Source organism: Solenopsis invicta, chromosome 1 (genome assembly GCF_016802725.1).
Source record: "Solenopsis invicta isolate M01_SB chromosome 1, UNIL_Sinv_3.0, whole genome shotgun sequence".
Classification (NCBI taxonomy): domain Eukaryota; kingdom Metazoa; phylum Arthropoda; class Insecta; order Hymenoptera; family Formicidae; genus Solenopsis; species Solenopsis invicta.
In genome coordinates this window covers 12,364,859-12,382,850 of record NC_052664.1, presented here as the reverse complement: position 1 = coordinate 12,382,850, position 17,992 = coordinate 12,364,859, and the positions used below count along the sequence as shown (strand labels likewise).

General features: G+C 34.1%; 1 protein-coding gene across 23 annotated transcripts in view; it reads right to left on the bottom strand.

Annotated features, from left to right (window-relative positions):
* The window catches only part of LOC105193379 (CUGBP Elav-like family member 2), a 688,840-nt gene that overhangs the window by 436,914 nt on the left and 233,934 nt on the right, over window positions 1–17,992 (bottom strand). Inside the window, exon 1 of one of the 23 annotated variants that reach the window (XM_039450402.1) lies at window positions 2,181–7,051. The exons of the other annotated variants lie outside the window; for them this stretch is intronic. The gene's annotated coding sequence lies outside the window, so the exon portion shown is untranslated. Of the gene's footprint in view, window positions 1–2,180; window positions 7,052–17,992 lie in introns of those variants that run through there. 23 annotated transcript variants of the gene reach the window in all.

The following is a 17,992-nucleotide window of genomic DNA, read 5'->3' as shown; positions in this document are numbered from 1 at the left end:
AAAATGGAAAAAAAGTTTCGGGTCATATAAATGTACAATCGTATTTCTAATGTTGAAAGTGCACCAGAATTTTTTAAACTTTTATAGTTCTTTAGGAGAGGATTAAATATTTGAAAAATAATATACAATATAACCGCATTGTATTACAATATTCAATATCAAAATTTTCTCCAAAGTGCTATAGTATCACAAAGATTTTTTCTTTTGCGTTAAACATGAAGTCTTTGTTAGAATTTGCATAGCACGTTAGGATTTTGAATAAACTAAATCAATTAATGAAGAACAGTATTTTTAAACATTTTTTACCGCAAAAAACAACTTATTCTTAAACATATGTGATTCATTTGGGTAAACTCTTTTTAAAGTTATTTATATTCTATCAATTTATAAATTTATTTTCTCGAAATCTTTTAATAAAAAATCCTTTATTTATTTTTCCTCGAATACAAAAAAAAACATAAAAATACAAAATTGAAGGATATATGATGTATATAAAAGATGTAAATAGAATATCTCAAAATATTCTTTCTTTTTGCATTTTAATTGATCAATAATATCGTCGTAATTTATGTGCTATATGCTATGTAATACCAATTTAAAAAATAGATGTACTGGCAGTAGCGCACAAAGATTTTCAATGGTCCTATGAAAAAAGCCGGGATAACCGCTTTTAGACTAAAGATTAGAATTGCAAACGCGAGACGAGTAGACGACGCTTTATTATAAATATCTAAAAACAATTTAAATGCATTGACTAATGCAACTGAATCATTAAGTGGCTAAATATAGTATCCAGTTGCAATTCGTTTGCCTGAAACGCGTTTAAGCTGAAAAGGCATTAACGATCGCAGTGTAGCAATAAAATAACTAAGAACAATGAATTTTGCCGCCTTCGGCTATAGCCCGTTCAGCCCATACCTTAATCCGGCACACATTAAAATCTGTTTATTCAATTATTACCATTTACTTTTTATATGCACAACCTTTATTAGCACGTGTCTTTCGCGATACGTATAGCAATATAATTTTTTCAAGATAAAAATCAATAAAAAAACAAGAATTTTTCATGATACTAATATTAAGCCATTAGTATGTATCAACACTTATGCAAATTTAATGTTTCTAAAAAATATTCAAATGGCAAATTCCGTCATCGCATTAACAATCTTGAATCTTATTTGCACGGAAAATGAAAGATATGACTGCGATTGGCGCGTGAAGTATCATATCACTGTAAATTGAAACGATGAACTGCGTGCCGACCCCGGATTATAATTCTCTCTAGACATTTTCATCCGCGCAGCGGGTTTATTCATAGTGGTAATTATGTCAGTTGGTTCCGTTAATTCTCGTAAACTTGTGATCGATAACTCTGCAAGATATGATTTACTACTTTAAAGACGTCATGCTAACTAATTGCAGGTTACATAAGTCACGTGTTAATTGACATCATTATCTGCGCATATACTTTTCTGCATCTCGTAAGAAAATATGCAACTCAGCGCACGTCGAGAAGTCTCAACAATGGATAGATTGATGTGAAGGTGAGAAGATAAGCGTCAAAAATATAATTTTCGAATAGTTCCCTTACGTAAACTTGTCAAGGCCTTGTCAATAACCTAAATGCCATTTGCCTGCAAAAACGTAATTAAACTTACAATTAGACGTGACTGTCGCAAAAGTGAACATGTGTACCTATTTGTGTAAATCTTCAAGAAAATTGAATTCGAAATTAATTTAACCTACACATAGTATGAAAACTTAATTAAACTAAAACAATAAAACTTCCTCCACTTTATTACACGCTGTAAGTAAATTTTTGTTATAAACGTTTTAATCCAAAAGTAAATGTAGTCTTTTGCAAAATATAAAACAATTATAGAATGGATTTCATTTTGGAAACGAGCATTACAATTGCACGCAGCTGAGATCTTTATTTTGTTACGTACAATGATTACAATGATTGCACAAGGCGCGACGAGGCCGTTGTATAAATTCCCGTCGCGGGAATATTCCTTCCGTTCGGCTGTTATTTTAGTACGAATTGTACGAGTGTGTGTGCGTGTGTGTGCGTGCGTGCGTGTGTGTGTGTGCGCGCGCGCGCGCGCGTGTGTGTGTGTGTGTGTGTCGTGAACGCGGACGCGAGAAAATTCTCGCGTCTCTTCCTCTCTCGACCTTACCGTCAAACAGAGCGGTGCGTCGTCAGTGAAGGAAAGGAGTGCTTTCTGGTTTTACCGGCGAGCCTTCCTCCAGTCACCGCGTATTTGTACCCATGTTCCTCGCGATCGTGAACCCTTTTGCGGGCTTATCGTCGACGAAACGGCGCTTCGAGCAAAAAAAAAAAAGAAAGAAACCAAGCAAACCCGATGGCGATGACGACGGCGGCGGCATCAACAACGACTGGCCGCGAGCGCAAATAAACTCTTGTCCCGACGTATGCACATGGCGGTTGCGTAATAATATGAAGTCGGAGATTCTCTTACGAGTCTGCTCTACCACTCCCGCGTAACTCTCCGTACCATCTCCTCCCAGTGCATGAGAAAACAATCAGTCAGGCGCTGATCCGCGCATGTCCTACTTCTCCTTTTTATGGAATAGAAAACTTTTTTTTATTCCAGAAAAGAGAGAGAGAGAGAGAGAGAAAGAGCGTGTACCGGATATTGGACGGTTCTTGTTTCAGAGACGTATGAACTATGTTAAATTTTAAACGTGGCGTTTGACATAGATCGAATTTATCTCAATAGAACGTGTATGCAAAAGAAAACTACAGATCAAATCCACTCTTATTTTCCTAGGCGTAAATTTGATAACCGGAGCATCTAAAATTCTACAAATGCAACACGCTATCAAAAAAAATAGCTTCTCTTATATTATTTGTATTGATACAGCAACGGTCAAAATATCTCTCTCTATTCTTTTATATTACTTTTATTAACACTGAATCTTATTTCTTATTTTTCTTCTCGAAATAATTACTTGAATCAGTTCTCTGTTTCTAGAGCTGTTTTCTTCTCATTAACATCCGTCCTTGTTCTATATCAATGTTGAACTTCAATCTAAATAATCTGTCTATTTACTACACTTCAATCATGACAATAATCGATGGCCAAGAATTGCAAAACTTTTACAAAAAAAGCATGACGCATTTATGGCTCGCAGGCATCGGAGAACGTTGAAACACTTCGCACGCGCAATGTTCGACGAACGCAAAAATCTCCCGGCAGCGTCGGCCGCTCTAGAAATGTTTTCCATTTTGGATGCGACGTAATGACGACGCTTGATACGAATGTCGCACGAGGAAACGGGAAATCGCGTTGTCGCGCGAACAATGGCGACGTAATTCCACGCGTGTCAGTGGAGATTCACGCATACACGGCGATGCCGCCCGGGGGGAGGAGCGTATAAAAATTTCGCACCGGCCGCCGTGAAAGAATCGCGAGCACGCGGACGTGATACACGCCCAAGTGGATTCTCCTCGGCCGGACATTTAGTTGACCGTCATAAATTCTGGGCTTTGACGCTCGCGCGAAGAGCGCGGTAACGCGCCCGGGCTCTCCCGGCGGAGATCGCAGTGCCCGAGATTTTTCGAGTTGTGGCTAGTAAAACTCTGCGGGAATGGATCCCGGAATGGGCATGGGGAATAAAACTAGGAGATGCAGGAAGGAAACGAAACGGGCCAACGAAACGTCGCGGTAGTTCCGGCTCGGTTCCTACTCGCAGCCACCGGGAGAAGAGGTTGGTGCAAGCAGGGAACGTGCTCGCATCCTGCTCTCTGTAGTTACATAGGCAAGAGAACTCATTGAGCAAGTGGCTTCCAAAAAATTCTCCAAATAATACAATTTTCTAATAGCTGCATTCGCAAAAATAAGAAGAAAACGGAAAACGGTAGTAAAAATAAATTTGGTTTAATTCCGTAAAAAAATGAAGTAATTAAAGTGTAAAACTGTATTTGTCCTGGCGAAAATAGTGTGTTTGTAAGATGATTGTTTAAGTGTTGAGTATATATATTATATAATTAATAATTAGAGTTTTAAAACATTTATTGAAATATTTATTAGATGGAAATTTAAATATGGAATTGTTTATGAGATGTTCACGACTGTGTGATAGACGTTCGAAAAGTGTTGAGTGTTTTCAGACTGTTGCAAGTGTTCAAAGGATGTGTTACAAAATATAACACTTTTAATAAAACATTTCCCAAACATTTGTAAAACAGTCGACAATCTTATAAACAATTCAATAAATGTTTAATAAACAGACAATTTACGCCAGGGTATATGTACACTAGGAAAAAATTTGTTGAAAAACTAAAATATTTACGATACGTTCAACTAACTAATGAAACGGTTTAGTACTTTAGTTAATTCTTGATTAAAAACTATTGACATGAATGAACGATACTTGAATAATTGTTGAATTAACCTAATGTTTAATCAAACGTATCAAAATAAATGTTTTAGTTTTACAATTTTTTTTCTCAATGTACAGGTAAAAAACAATTTTACGAAAATATTTAAAAAATTGGCTAGAAAAAAATTTTTATTAGACCATGCCTAGATAACATAGAACATTCAAGCTGATTGTGAGAACGTCTAAATTTTTTTCAGCATTGCTCATTGTGAACGTGCTTCATAATTCTTTTAATGGTCCAACAAAATCATTTTAGATTTGTATCTAGCTGCAGAGTATTCAACTACCTCCGGTAAAACCAATCTTTTTGTGTAAATATGTAAAAAATAGCTTATACTTTCTCTTATTTAATAAATTTCTTTGTTATGCTGCTAGTAATTCTTTTTCTAATTTCTCTCGTACACCTTAGAAAGGCATCCACGGAAAATTCTACCTATTTTCGTACTCTCGGGAGCGTACTTGGAGAGAGAATGTTCCAGTTCGTGCCGATATCGCACACAAAAATATCTCGCTGAAATCTCGCTGGAAAATTCGGACTTCATTGTGGCTCTGAAGACCACGAGCGATGGAGTCGATTTCGACATGCTCGAATAAATTGCACGTGAAATTCGCTTCTCGCGGAGGAGCAGTTTACCGAGCAAACGAACTTAATTTCTCGATCTGCAACATTTCTCGTACAAATTACTTAAATTATAAATCTCTGATACAATTTCCCGTGTATTTTCGTGCACATTTATAATATTATGCGCTTGTCAGATATTTCGATGATGGAAAAGCAAATAAAATCTATCGCTCTGAAGACACGTTTCAAAAAATTGTTCATCGAAAATCGAATGGACATATTGGGAAATATCACATGTGTGAAAAAAATTTATCCTCGTTGAAATTTCAAGTTCCATTGCAACTTCGAGAATTGCGAGTCCAATTTTTTTTTTCAGACAAAACTATGGTAAAAACAATTGGGTTGATGAGATTAAAAATTGCTTTCTTTTGCATAAATTATAATTTACATCGTAACATTAACATAATCATTTAAAACGAGAAGATTATGTTAAATTCTTTAATCTAGTAACGCTCAGTTAATCCGAAGAAAATCTGAGTATGCTTTAAATCGCCTGACCTAAATTTTTCGAGTCCTCGAATTCTTTGAGCGGATCAAACAGTTGGAAACCACAAGTCGACAAACTGTAAGCGGAAGAGACTCGTCAGCCTAGTTTACTCATCCATGATCCGAGTAACCGTTCCGTACAAAATGTATGTCTAATACGGTCATCTGAACCAGTAATGATAGAATGAGAAGAGAAGTGGAAAGCGGATATTCCAAAATAATTCTCTGTAAATTTGCAACTTAAATCGCAAATTGCTAATTAAGTTTATTCGTCGAAAGTATTATGCTTATAAATTTGCAAACGTGTTTAAAAATGTGACAAACGGAAATAGATTTATAAATAAGCTTCTGTATTTGTAACTACATGTTATAAATAAATCAAAATTTGTGTTAATTATGTTGGAAATATTCCACAATCAGATTTTAAAAATAAAGGTAAATAAGCAATATATATATAAGCAGCAATATATATAAGCAATATATAAACAAAAAACTTGCAATATATATAAGCAGCACACATAAGCAAAAGCTTGATCTTTCGTAGTGAGATTTTATTTCGGTTCAGTTTATATAAAAGTGTAGCTATAATAGCGTCACTAATTATATCAATTACAAGTGGCTTCTTTGCGATAAGTTTAATATAGACTAGAGAGAATTCCGTCATAAAATTGTCTCTGGCCTATAAATTATCTTTCACGATAGCAATATAAATTGTCACGTACACTGACAACGGAAATAACCTGTGTGATGAAATTCCACGCAGTAGCAGAATTTTAGAGAAATAAAGCATATAGTCTCCGTGGTTGGTCTGACAAGCTACTTGGCAAGAGAGACCGCACCGATATTACATATAAACCCCACCAGCGGCATTTAGATATTTGCAATTCATATCACGTCTCATGCATGCGCGATGGAGTGACTGCTGCGACCGCTCTATGTCATCGGTCGTGTCCCGCGTAACTGGTCACGGTATATACGTGTAAAGCGATCCTCCCCCGAAGAAATGTACCGGCTTACCAGACTTCACCTCCGGCTCGTTTCATACAAGTGCACTCATTGCTTCCGGAACACCGAATCCGACCTACTTCCATTGGCAACTGAGAGAAGCGGTGTACTATATGTTTTTCACAGCTTTTCCAACTAATGCGGACAATTTCTCATTTTTAAAGTTAATGATATCTCCACACGTTTGCAGTATTCAAATAAAGACTCAAATAAAATTCTTAGAAGCTAATTCTTAATAAGATTATTCTTTTTAAGATACTTGAATCGAATAAACCTCAGCACTAAACAAAGCCTATTTTTTAAGTCACCACTTAAAAGCGTATTTTATTCCTAGAATATATGCTTAAAGGTGTGTCATAGGAAGTTGGTAAAGAAAAGCTGGAGAATTAAAACCGACAGGAAAATATTTATTTAATGCAATGAAAACTTGTGACGAAGTGGGTAAATGAGCCGTTTTTATAAAAATTCGCTGCAAAGCTTATTAAGTATACATTATTTTATGGTTTATTACAACATATTATAATATTATTCAACTTCTTAACTACAGAAAAAAAAATATATATATATCAACATTTTGGAATAAATATACTTTTTATAAATAATGTACTTATTAAATAAGACCCACTTACATATTTATTGTTGTACCATTGTCATTTATTTATTAAGTGTGACTTGTGACAAAGGATAACGATTTTTAATGCTGTTAATTTTTGAGAAGCTATACAATTGCAGTCAAATGACCAAGAATTTCCAGAAGTTAAAAACTAATTACAGATCAAATTAAAGATAATTATGTTTAACACTAGAGTAGACCCTAAAGGAGATCGTTTTTATAATTAATAATCATTATAAAAGTGATTTGGAAGATAATATTTAGTTTCTTTGCTAGTTTCAATTCATTTTTGGTACGGATTTTATTAAAACGAACTTATAAAACATTTAACAAAATTCAATATGAGAGTTAAAAATGTGATTTTATTTATTTACAAATTTATTTTATTTTATTTATTTACAATATCCCATTTGGAGAATGGTTTTATTTTCGTGAATGATTGACATATATTAAATATTTTATTCTTACTTAGTTTATTTCAATATCTCCATAAACAGAGTTCATGAAAAATAAAATAAGTTAAATAGATATATTAGGCTTAGATATTTTATTTCGAGATTTGTGAAATAGCATCCGTAAAATTTAAAAGTTTATAGATCGCATAATAGGATCCAAATATTTGAGATGATATAATTTCAACATTCACAATTCCAAATATTTAGAAACTTATTAATCACACATATATTAACATTTTATTTTTAAACATAAAGATAAGAGAGCCAATATCAGTCCAACGGATCTTGGCGTGTCTAATAATAACTTTTATGTGAAATTTTACAATCTCTAGCTCACGTGAACTGCGCGCCGCGTATTCGGTTTGAAACACAGTTCTTAACTCGATCTGAATACGGAATACATAGTATCACAATTTTTTTTTTTTTTAATTAAACAATTTAATAACACTGATGGTCATAAAGTTTCTTAAAACACTAAGAATTTATTACGAAAAATAACACGTCAGCCAAGATATGAACCAGGATCGCCCTATATTCCGAACAACTTACCGAGACATGTGGTTATTGCAATAACTAATATATATTAAAAGAACGTTTTTTTTTTCAAGGCGACGTATTATCAATAATAATAAGTGAGATTGGGGGACCAATAAAAATGTCGAACACAAAGATGAGAGAACCAATATTGGTCTACAGCTCATCTTAGTGCCTAATAATAATTTTTATGTGAATTCACGTAAAGTAGAGATTGTAAAAATTCGTACAAAGATTATTATTAGTCACCAAGATTCACTTTAAACTGATATTAACTTCTGTCATCTTTACGTTTGATATTTTTATCGGTCCCAGTCTCATTTATTATTATTTTATGATTAATAATACGTCGTCTGGGAAACAAAAAGACGATTATTATCAGTCCTAATTTCACTTATTATTGTTTTTTTCTTATAAAACCGTTAGAAAACGCAATTGTTATATTAATTGCAATGCATTGTAATACTTTCTAACACCAGAGAATCTTTTTGCATCTTAGTGTCGATAACATCGATTAGTTCTACGAATTTCAATGCAGCCGATATCATCAACGCGATTGTGTGTTTGGGACGGTGTTTCAATTCGGTGCAGTGTAACCAGCAAAAATCGATGCATCGTTGCATTGGAAAGTCATGCCTACCGATGGTTCATCACAAAGCACGCACAAAGGCGACCGATCCTCCATAAAAGCCTGATCATCCGCTTACGACCGTACCGGCGTGAAAAACTATGCGTCAAAAATATATTTTCACGAGAGCGACACGACGGTAATGTCCGCGACAGAAAATTGAGTGAAGCAGCACTTCAGTAAATAAATTGATATCATATTTGCATTGTCTACAAAGAGGATCATCGATGCGAAATCATTTTTAATTGATTTACTAGCTGAACCCGAGCGAAATTAATCTTGTAAAACATATATGAGTACTCATTTAGCCCCGAAAAATTGATGGCGCCTCTTTACTGAATGCATTTGATAAATTACAAAGATAAAATATAATAAGTTATACGGAAATGGAAATTACAATTTAAATATTATTAACGGAATATAATTTAAACATTATTACCAAAAATAATATAAAATCGTGTAAAAGACGCTTTGCAATTTTAAATGTGCAATTAACAAGGTGTAGATATAATATATCCATTTGTTTCCTCCGCGATATTCGACATGCACTTGAGAGTTAAATATTTCAAACGTTTATCGTTTTTACCAACAGCTGAGGATTAAACGTCACAGTTATGGCACGAGAGACTGCTTATTTGGCAACAAAATCACGAAGCGCAAACAATTTCGTTAACGAGTTCCAACTATTAAGCCCTATCCGAACTCAATTCTTGGTACAGATGCTCTCACGTGCGCGGAACTAGCTGGTGTATGGTGCATAACCGGCATTAGCCTGCGTGTCACGTGCGATCACCTCCGCCCGTGCGTGTGCACACCTTCCATCCCCCGCATGCACGAATGGAAATGCGCTTCCCTTCTTTGAGTCGCGCAACACCTTGCGCGGCGTGCCGCGACAATAACGCTGCATTCGCGGCACGTTGATATTTCAACATCGTGTATAACTTCACTTTCATTAGAAATGTGCAAGAAGAAGTTAAAGAGAACAAGGTTTACCTCCGTCCAAAAGCAGCTTTGCCAAAATAAAGCGAATCAACGTAACTATCTCATGCAATTAAATAAAAGTTTGTATTTAGTGATATGAAAAGAATTAATATACCGATTTATTATTATGAACTTTATAACAATCGATGTATTAATTCCTTATAGTAAAAATACAGTAAAATTCGCAAAGATTCTGGTGATCTTCAGAGATGAAAGAAAATAAGATACACGGAAAAAACAATTTTGCTGAAATACAGAAAATAATTATGTTGAATCATTTAGAAAATCACATCAGATGCCAGAATATCAAAACTGTTTGCAGCAACATTATCATGCTGGGGCGTCCTACATAATTATTTTGATGGCCCAATATAAAATTATTTTTTGATATATATATTTAGCTAAATTTTTCGATGCTGCGATAAAATTGTTCTTTTCATATACTAATTGTTACAAATTTTAATCAATGGAGCTACAGTAAGTTGCAGCAATTCTAGTTACCTCTTTAATTATAGACGATGTACTCAATGAATATACACACTTTTAAATATATTAAAATCAAAGTTCTTGTAATAATTTTGTATTAGCCCCACCCGAAAAGGACAAACTTACTGAAACACAAATGAAAATAATTATGTTAAACCATTAAAAAATTTATATTGAACATTTAAGTTAGTTGCTAGACTATCAAAATTTTTTGCAGCAGAATCATAATGTTTAAACGATTTATATAAGTGCCGATCTTTATCTAGTTAACTTTTTATATACTACGGTAAAATTGTTCTTTCCCGCATTAGTCGCAATCATAACGTTGGATCATCGCGACTTATTTTTAATTTAAAAAAATCACAATTTTTATTTATATAACAATTTTTAAGTATTAAAATGAACGAAAAAAAAAACGGAATAATAATGCATCTTTTAATATTGCCACAACGTACGTAACACAACAGAATTTAAGATGTTAAAGTCATATTGATTATTTCATAATTGTAAAGGCAAAAGATTAGATGGCAAACTAAGCGAGGCTAAAATTATAGATGAGCCAGCTTCGCGTTCGATCGAACAGGAAGGACGCGACATGGAAATGAGAAAAGGGCGCGTGCACGACTCCCCCGCACAACCCTTAAGCACGTGCGCACGTACACAAGCACGTACACACACACACACACACACACACACACACACACATATACACACGCACGCACACAGCTGCGTACGCCTCTACAGCTTGTTGCGGATTATGTAGACTCTCGTTGCAACATGTGTTCGTTATATCGCTCCGGCGGAGTTACCAACTCTTGACTAAGGCTTCCCTCGTCTCGACGCCCGCGCGCATGGCGCGGCGCGTTTACGTACACGCGTAACAGCCCTGCGGCCGTGTGCGCACTTGTACAATGTAAATATTTTACGTAGCTACGCCGTGAATTAAGCGGCTTAAGTAGATTAAGGCTGGGCGAGGCGCGGCGAATATCCGCCACTGCGGTTGCAATCTTAACTCGGGCGAGTGTCGAGTTGCTCGAATGTCATTACGCGCACTCGGATCGAAGGATTATCGAAACGGTCTCAATACATGCCATTTGCATCTGCGCGATTTTCCATTACTTCGTCTTTCTTCATGTCTCAAAATTCACAAAATCAGGCAGTCGGATTTACCTTTTGTCGATTCTACATTCAAATTTGTGAAGCGTTCACAATATTTCTTCATCTCCTATATTCTAAGAGTAGTGGTAAAATAACACTATCTACACATTTTATAAATCCAATATCTTTACCACTTAAATTATAGGTGAAACTAATTGTAAAAGGAATTATGATGAAAAGAACTTTGATCATTACACCACTCTTTATACGTAATTTAATTTTTATTTCACAAATTACAAAGTGTGTTGAATGCTTCGAGTGACTCTAATATTAATTAAAAGATTCAACTTTTGTAATTTGTTCTGTAATTTATAGTATAATCTAAATGTTAAATGTATCGCAATCAAAGCTAAGTGATCACAGACAATTTGAATTCAATCAAATAATTGGGCGATTCGAGCGTGTTTTCGTCGAATCGTATTGAAATCGTTGGATAAAATCCCGTAGAGGTACCCGAATCGTCTCTCACATACACGCGATCAATCGATTTCTCGTCTCGTTAATCTCACAGAACGTCGCTTTCATCGAATCGTCGAGGGAAGGTATCTCGTAACGAACCAGGCGGCTTTCGTTTGTTTGCCCTGAAAACGTTAATGGCGAGATCTGCTTCTCCGTGTCCCAGAAACTGAGCGCCCGAAGGATTGACGGTCGCCAAAGTAAACTCGATGCCCGTGAGTTTATCCCAGACCATGCCGGTGGATCCCGAAGGACACGGCGCGCGCGATGGAGAGGACGCAAGTTTCCGGAGCACGTCGTTGCGCCCGAAAAGTTTCCGCTCTTACCGCCGAGAGTTCCCTTTTTTCCCTTTTAACCGTGCATCTGCCTGACCACAATAGTAAATACTTTGTCTTCCAATACACGATGACTGAAGCACCATCCTAAGCATGGGCTTCTTAATCTTTTAATTCTCTTTACTGATCTATTCCCGATTGCAATCCTCTATAATTCTAATTGCATTTAACAGCAAACCTTAGAACAACTCATGGCTTGCTGTAGACAATCTATAATTCAGCAAAAAAATAAAATTTTATTTAAGATCGAAAGTTTTTTTCAAGATCAAAAGTAATGACGTGCAGTTTAAAGAACGATAAAATGTACATATAAAATCACATTAAAAATGTTACTAAACATTAAGATTCTACTATGACCGTTCGGTGGCCTTCTCAATTTTAATTCTGTTATACATGTATCACGGTTTTATATTAATCATTGAATTCTATTTCAATATATTTTTAGTTTCCGTGTATTTCGATACTCGTGTAAAATTTACTAGATGTTTTATGCATATGTGTATTTTTCAAATGTTATATTGACGATGCAACAATTATGCAAATGTATAAATTTTGTTTCATGGCGTATAAAATTGCAAATAAAATTCTATTCTAAATCTTGAAAATTATAGATTTAAAATATTCGAATATGTACCACGAGAAAAGCTTTTGTCTTTCGAAAAAGAGAAGCATGTTCTAATAGGAGAGAAATGTTCTTCTTACATATACCTTTATACACTTTTAATGTATAGTTTATTAATTATAAAGTTAGTATTATAACTTTATTAATTTAATAGGTGCTGCATGTTACTTTCGTAATATTATCCTATGAAAATGTTCTATAACATAAAATACGACCACAAGAAAAGCTTTTGTAATCTTACAATTTATCGCTACTTTCTCTGGTCCGTTATATAATTCATCTCATACGTAATCTCAAAAATGTTACATTCGTTCGCATAAATTTTTCGTATTTTAATGGCTGAAAAATAAAACATTATAATGCTAAAGATTTTATATTCTTTTAACATCTCTATAATTTTTTTTTTTTTTTATTCATGACTGAATATGTGTTATTCGCATTAAATTTTAGATTCTGTCCGTTTCCTATGCGCGAATTCAAAGGATCCGGTGTTTCGCGCGCAATTATAAAATATATAAAAAAGACGCGTGCTTAAAAAGCATTGCCTTTGGAGCAGCAATCAATTTCGAGAATGTGCATTTGGGAGTGCTCTCGTGAAAATTTTCGGCCGAGCAGTTTTCAACCGTTTTCCCCATTTTCATCCAGGTCGTAACTCCCTAGAGCGCGTCGGCCGCGTGGTACGCGAGCGCGGTAATACTCGCGCGCATGGATGTATTCTCGTTAATAGAAATAATACTCGAGCGCTGAAAGTAAACAGGTGTACGGTAGCGCCCGGTTAATACGCCCAGTAGACATAATATACGACAGAAGTACGTGGGATAAACGACGACCAACAGGGCGAGGAGAGGTCGGGCGTTCGCCGCCAAGCGTGTATAATTTAATGTTCAGAAGCCCGCGATTATATAGGACGTTTCAATTTATCTTTTCTCAATAAGGGTTTCACGGGACGTCGATGGGCTTTGGAGTTATGAATAATTAAAGTTTTGAATGTGTATATTCAAAATTTTTTTAAATATTTATAAAAAGATATAAAAATTCCAAATAAAACACTAATTTGTAATAAATAACAGTATTGGGTACTCAGAAAAATAAATTGTAATTATTAAATGTATAAAGGTAATGTCAATATACAACTGACACTGATTATTAGTGTATAGTATATGTATAACTTTATTATCAATAATTTATAATTGTTAACAAGTAGTAAAAATAGTCCAAATTATATGACCAAAACGTTGTTAATTTTATTTTATTGAATAATAATAAAATATTATATATACACTAAGTAAAAAAAAATTGATTAAACACTAAAATATTTAGTTCGATACGATCAATTAGACATTTGGTTGATTCAACAGTTATTTAGTTGCACAAAAAAGTTTATTCATGTCAACCATTCAAATTTTTGAATCAAGACTTAATTTAACTCAATATTTAGTTGCACGTATCGAATTAAACATTTTAGTTTTTCAACAAATTTTATTTCTCAGTGTACAAATAATCAATAAGTGTCAGCTCTATATTAGCATTACCTGCAATTAAGAATAATTTATAATTGTAGAAATATTCAAGTGTAAACATTTAATAAGACGTGTAAAAAAGCGTTGTAAAAAAGCAGTAGCAAGACCAGACAATTTGTTATTAAGAAGAAGTGGGATCTATCAAAACGCTCATTGCGAGTAAGTGGAAGAAAAAAGCAAATCTGAAACAATCTGTACACGCCGCGACTTTATCTCCTAGGCCGAAGCTGATAAAACGTGCGTGTCAAGCCGTGCAGTCGTCAGCGCGGTGACTTATATTTTACGCTAACCGTGTCGTTAAACATCCTCGATGGGCCTCGCCATCGTTCGCAGATCCTATCAAGAATGTTACGATCCAATATCTTTCTTGTTGCTCCACATTTACATCGTATACGGACAAAACTTGTTTAATATGCAAACGTGATTCATTCCTGGAAAACTAGAAGTATTAACGATATTTATTAACTTTTTTACGTCTTCAATCGTTGAGACTCCAAAGGACAAAATAATCAAAATATTTTAAATATAATATTTGTCGGTCCCTGCAATGTTAAAAGTCCCTAAGTTCAAACTTGGTTATATGTCGTGCCAAGATAATCATATTTTAAGATAAGATGTATTTTGGTTTATTTTGTGCCGTAGATTTCAGCATTACGTTTATATGGAATTTTTACGTAAATAATGTGTGACGTTTACGAATTTTTTTCATGTAGACAATACAAATGTGTAAAATATGTAAACTATTGTGAATCAGATAATACAGAGCACAATAAAAAAAAAAAAATAGTTTGAAAACTGTTAATATATCTGATTTTAATAACAAAAATGTATACTATTAAAAATTAACAATTTAAAGATGTCAAATTTTCATTTTATTACATATCACTTCTATGATTCATAAGTTATACTCTACGTAGATAACATTTTATACATAGTTTACGTAGCCTACATAGTTTACATTGTTTACACGTATTGTAGACTATATTTTACGTGTAAACGCGCACAACCCTGTTTTAATTATCATTTCATTCGCTTCTAAATACTTCGGCTGACAGCTCGAGTAAAATCGATGCATTCAGCCGTCGAAGAAATTTGAACTGTATGATTAAAAGGGAGAACAACGCAGGCAAATAATCGCGCCTCTCGTGAGATCGTACCGATGTCTTGATTAGCGTCTCGGAACGTCTCGCTCGTTTGTCGAAGCCCGCAAGGCCGAATGCAATTAATCGTCGTATAGAGTCCGTTGCGCCGCGTCGCATCGCGTCGCGTGTGCACGCTCGATAGGGAGAGAAGCGAGTTCGTTTCGTGAAACTGCCAATAATAATTAACGTCAGCACGAAGCCTCAGTCGCCCTCGCCTAACGACGAGTATACGCGCGCGTCTCTGTGCGTCACAGGAAGTACCTACGATGAGGTAGCACACACCGTATAATGAACTTTCGCGAACGGACTTTGGCTTCGCTGACCTGCCAATAATTATCGATCGGCGCACTGTGCGCGTATATTCGCGAGAAGGACATAGCGGTGCATTGAATTTACGAGGCTGCCGCATCTCCAAGGAAACATCTCTTTTAAAATAAAATACTAATCGTCTGCGTGTCAAAAGAAATTCTCTGACGGCGAATCGATGTAGGGTGTTCCATATAAGAACGGCAATATTTTCAGCAAGATATTTCACTTTTTAATAAAATAATTTTTGTTTGGCTGATTGTTAATTAATTAACAACGATAATTGATAGTCTTAAACTAATTACGTATCGTATTACCTTTTGATGATACTTTGGCAATAACAGAATGTTATTTATTAATTCAAAAATTAATAGATACTTGATAGATAATAACGTATACTCTCAATTTAATAATTTTGCATTTGCATATCATTTGCGATACGCAAATAAAATATTTGTATTAAACTTTCATGAATTAGTCAAAGTTAATTTACAAATGTATAATTATATGTGCCCAGCATAATTTATTAAAATTTCATTAACTTTTCAAAAAATATATAAACTTACTAGCATAACGAAAGCAATTTTAAATAAGAATTTACAAAAAGACAAAAGCCATCGAGACAAGATGAAGATAAAATAATAATCAATATCTTCCAGAATGTGATAAAAAATTTATAATCTTTTTATTCCTCTTCATTACACATAAACAAATATTTCAGAAGAATAAATGCTCTAAGAACATTTTAAGTGCCAGAAATAGAAATTAACGTTCAAATTCTGATATATAAAAATTTGTCTAATTAATTTTTAGCAGACCTTTCGGGAGCAACACTTTTTAACGGCCCTTCGAGTAATAAGTCATTTGTAATATTTGTAATAAAACAGATTTGTACGTTGTTAAACGTTTGTGTAGATCGTATTGAGACCAGAACCAACCGTGGCGAGCACAAACGCGTTCGTGTTTATGTCGAATATATCCAAGGCGGACTACGTATCCCATAGAGAGTTGTAACACTGAATTGCACGGGCATCTCTGTTCGTACGTACGCGCATGCAGAAACGTGGAAATGGGTGAAGAGTATTTTATTACGGCAGATAATGCTGAATGTGCTCCACTTCCCCGCGTGCGTGGCGGCGCGCGCTATTACGTGGATATCTACCGAATGCCCACCACGCGACCAACTATACACCGCTCGATATGGAATCGCAGAGAAATGCACTTGCTTTTCTATATATATGGTGTCTCAAAACTATTTTCCTATTCATTTACAATTAGTCATTTCTTGACCAATGTAATTCGTAATTTAACAAAAATGTTGAGCAATGTGATTCGAGATAAGAATTAGTTTATATGTTAAGAGGTTTAAGAAGCCCGATAAAATAATAAAATTTTATACTTTATTTAATGTCGCACATCTTTTGTTTATATTAATAATGTATCTAATCTGAAAAATGTAAAAAAAGTATTGAATATTTAAAAGTTAATAGATAAGAGTTTAATTTGTTCACTCGCTAGAGATCTTTTGTGAATAAAAGTATGTCTCTTACTAGAAAAAAAAAAAAAAATAATTGCAATTATTACAATTTAACTATAATTTATAATCAGGTGCCAACTATGTGTTTATAATTGTTTCGAATGACAATTATAGCTATTAGTTGTTATTATTGCATAAATAGTAAGTCAATGTTACAAAAGTTATATTCACTAGGATTATGATTGTATTTATTAGATACATAGAAATGTTTACTTCAGTTTTCATCAAGCAATAATAACTATAAAAATATAATTCTTACCTATAATTATTTTACCAATTATGTAATAGTAAACTCTTACCAAATAGCTTTATACATATTTTGATGTTAAAGTTCATATAGCTCGATAGGAATAAATACGAATCGAATGCATGCATTCCACAGTAAACGTTTCCTATTTCAACATTTAACTTGGTCATTACTTCTCGATCAACAGCAGCATGCGAAGCAAACACGTTTTGCATTTCAAATAGATTCGCAAGAATGTCTGTCCTTATCATTTCAAGCCATGCATGAAAAATGATTCTTATGGTAATCATTCATGCAATAATACTACAATAATACTCTTTACATTAATATTAAACGAAAGCCTTTTATAAAAATGTAACGATGTAGCAATAAAAAAAATAAATATATATAATAATATGTTTTTTTAAAATTAACTAATAAAAAAAAATATTTTAGTTCTACACTTTGCA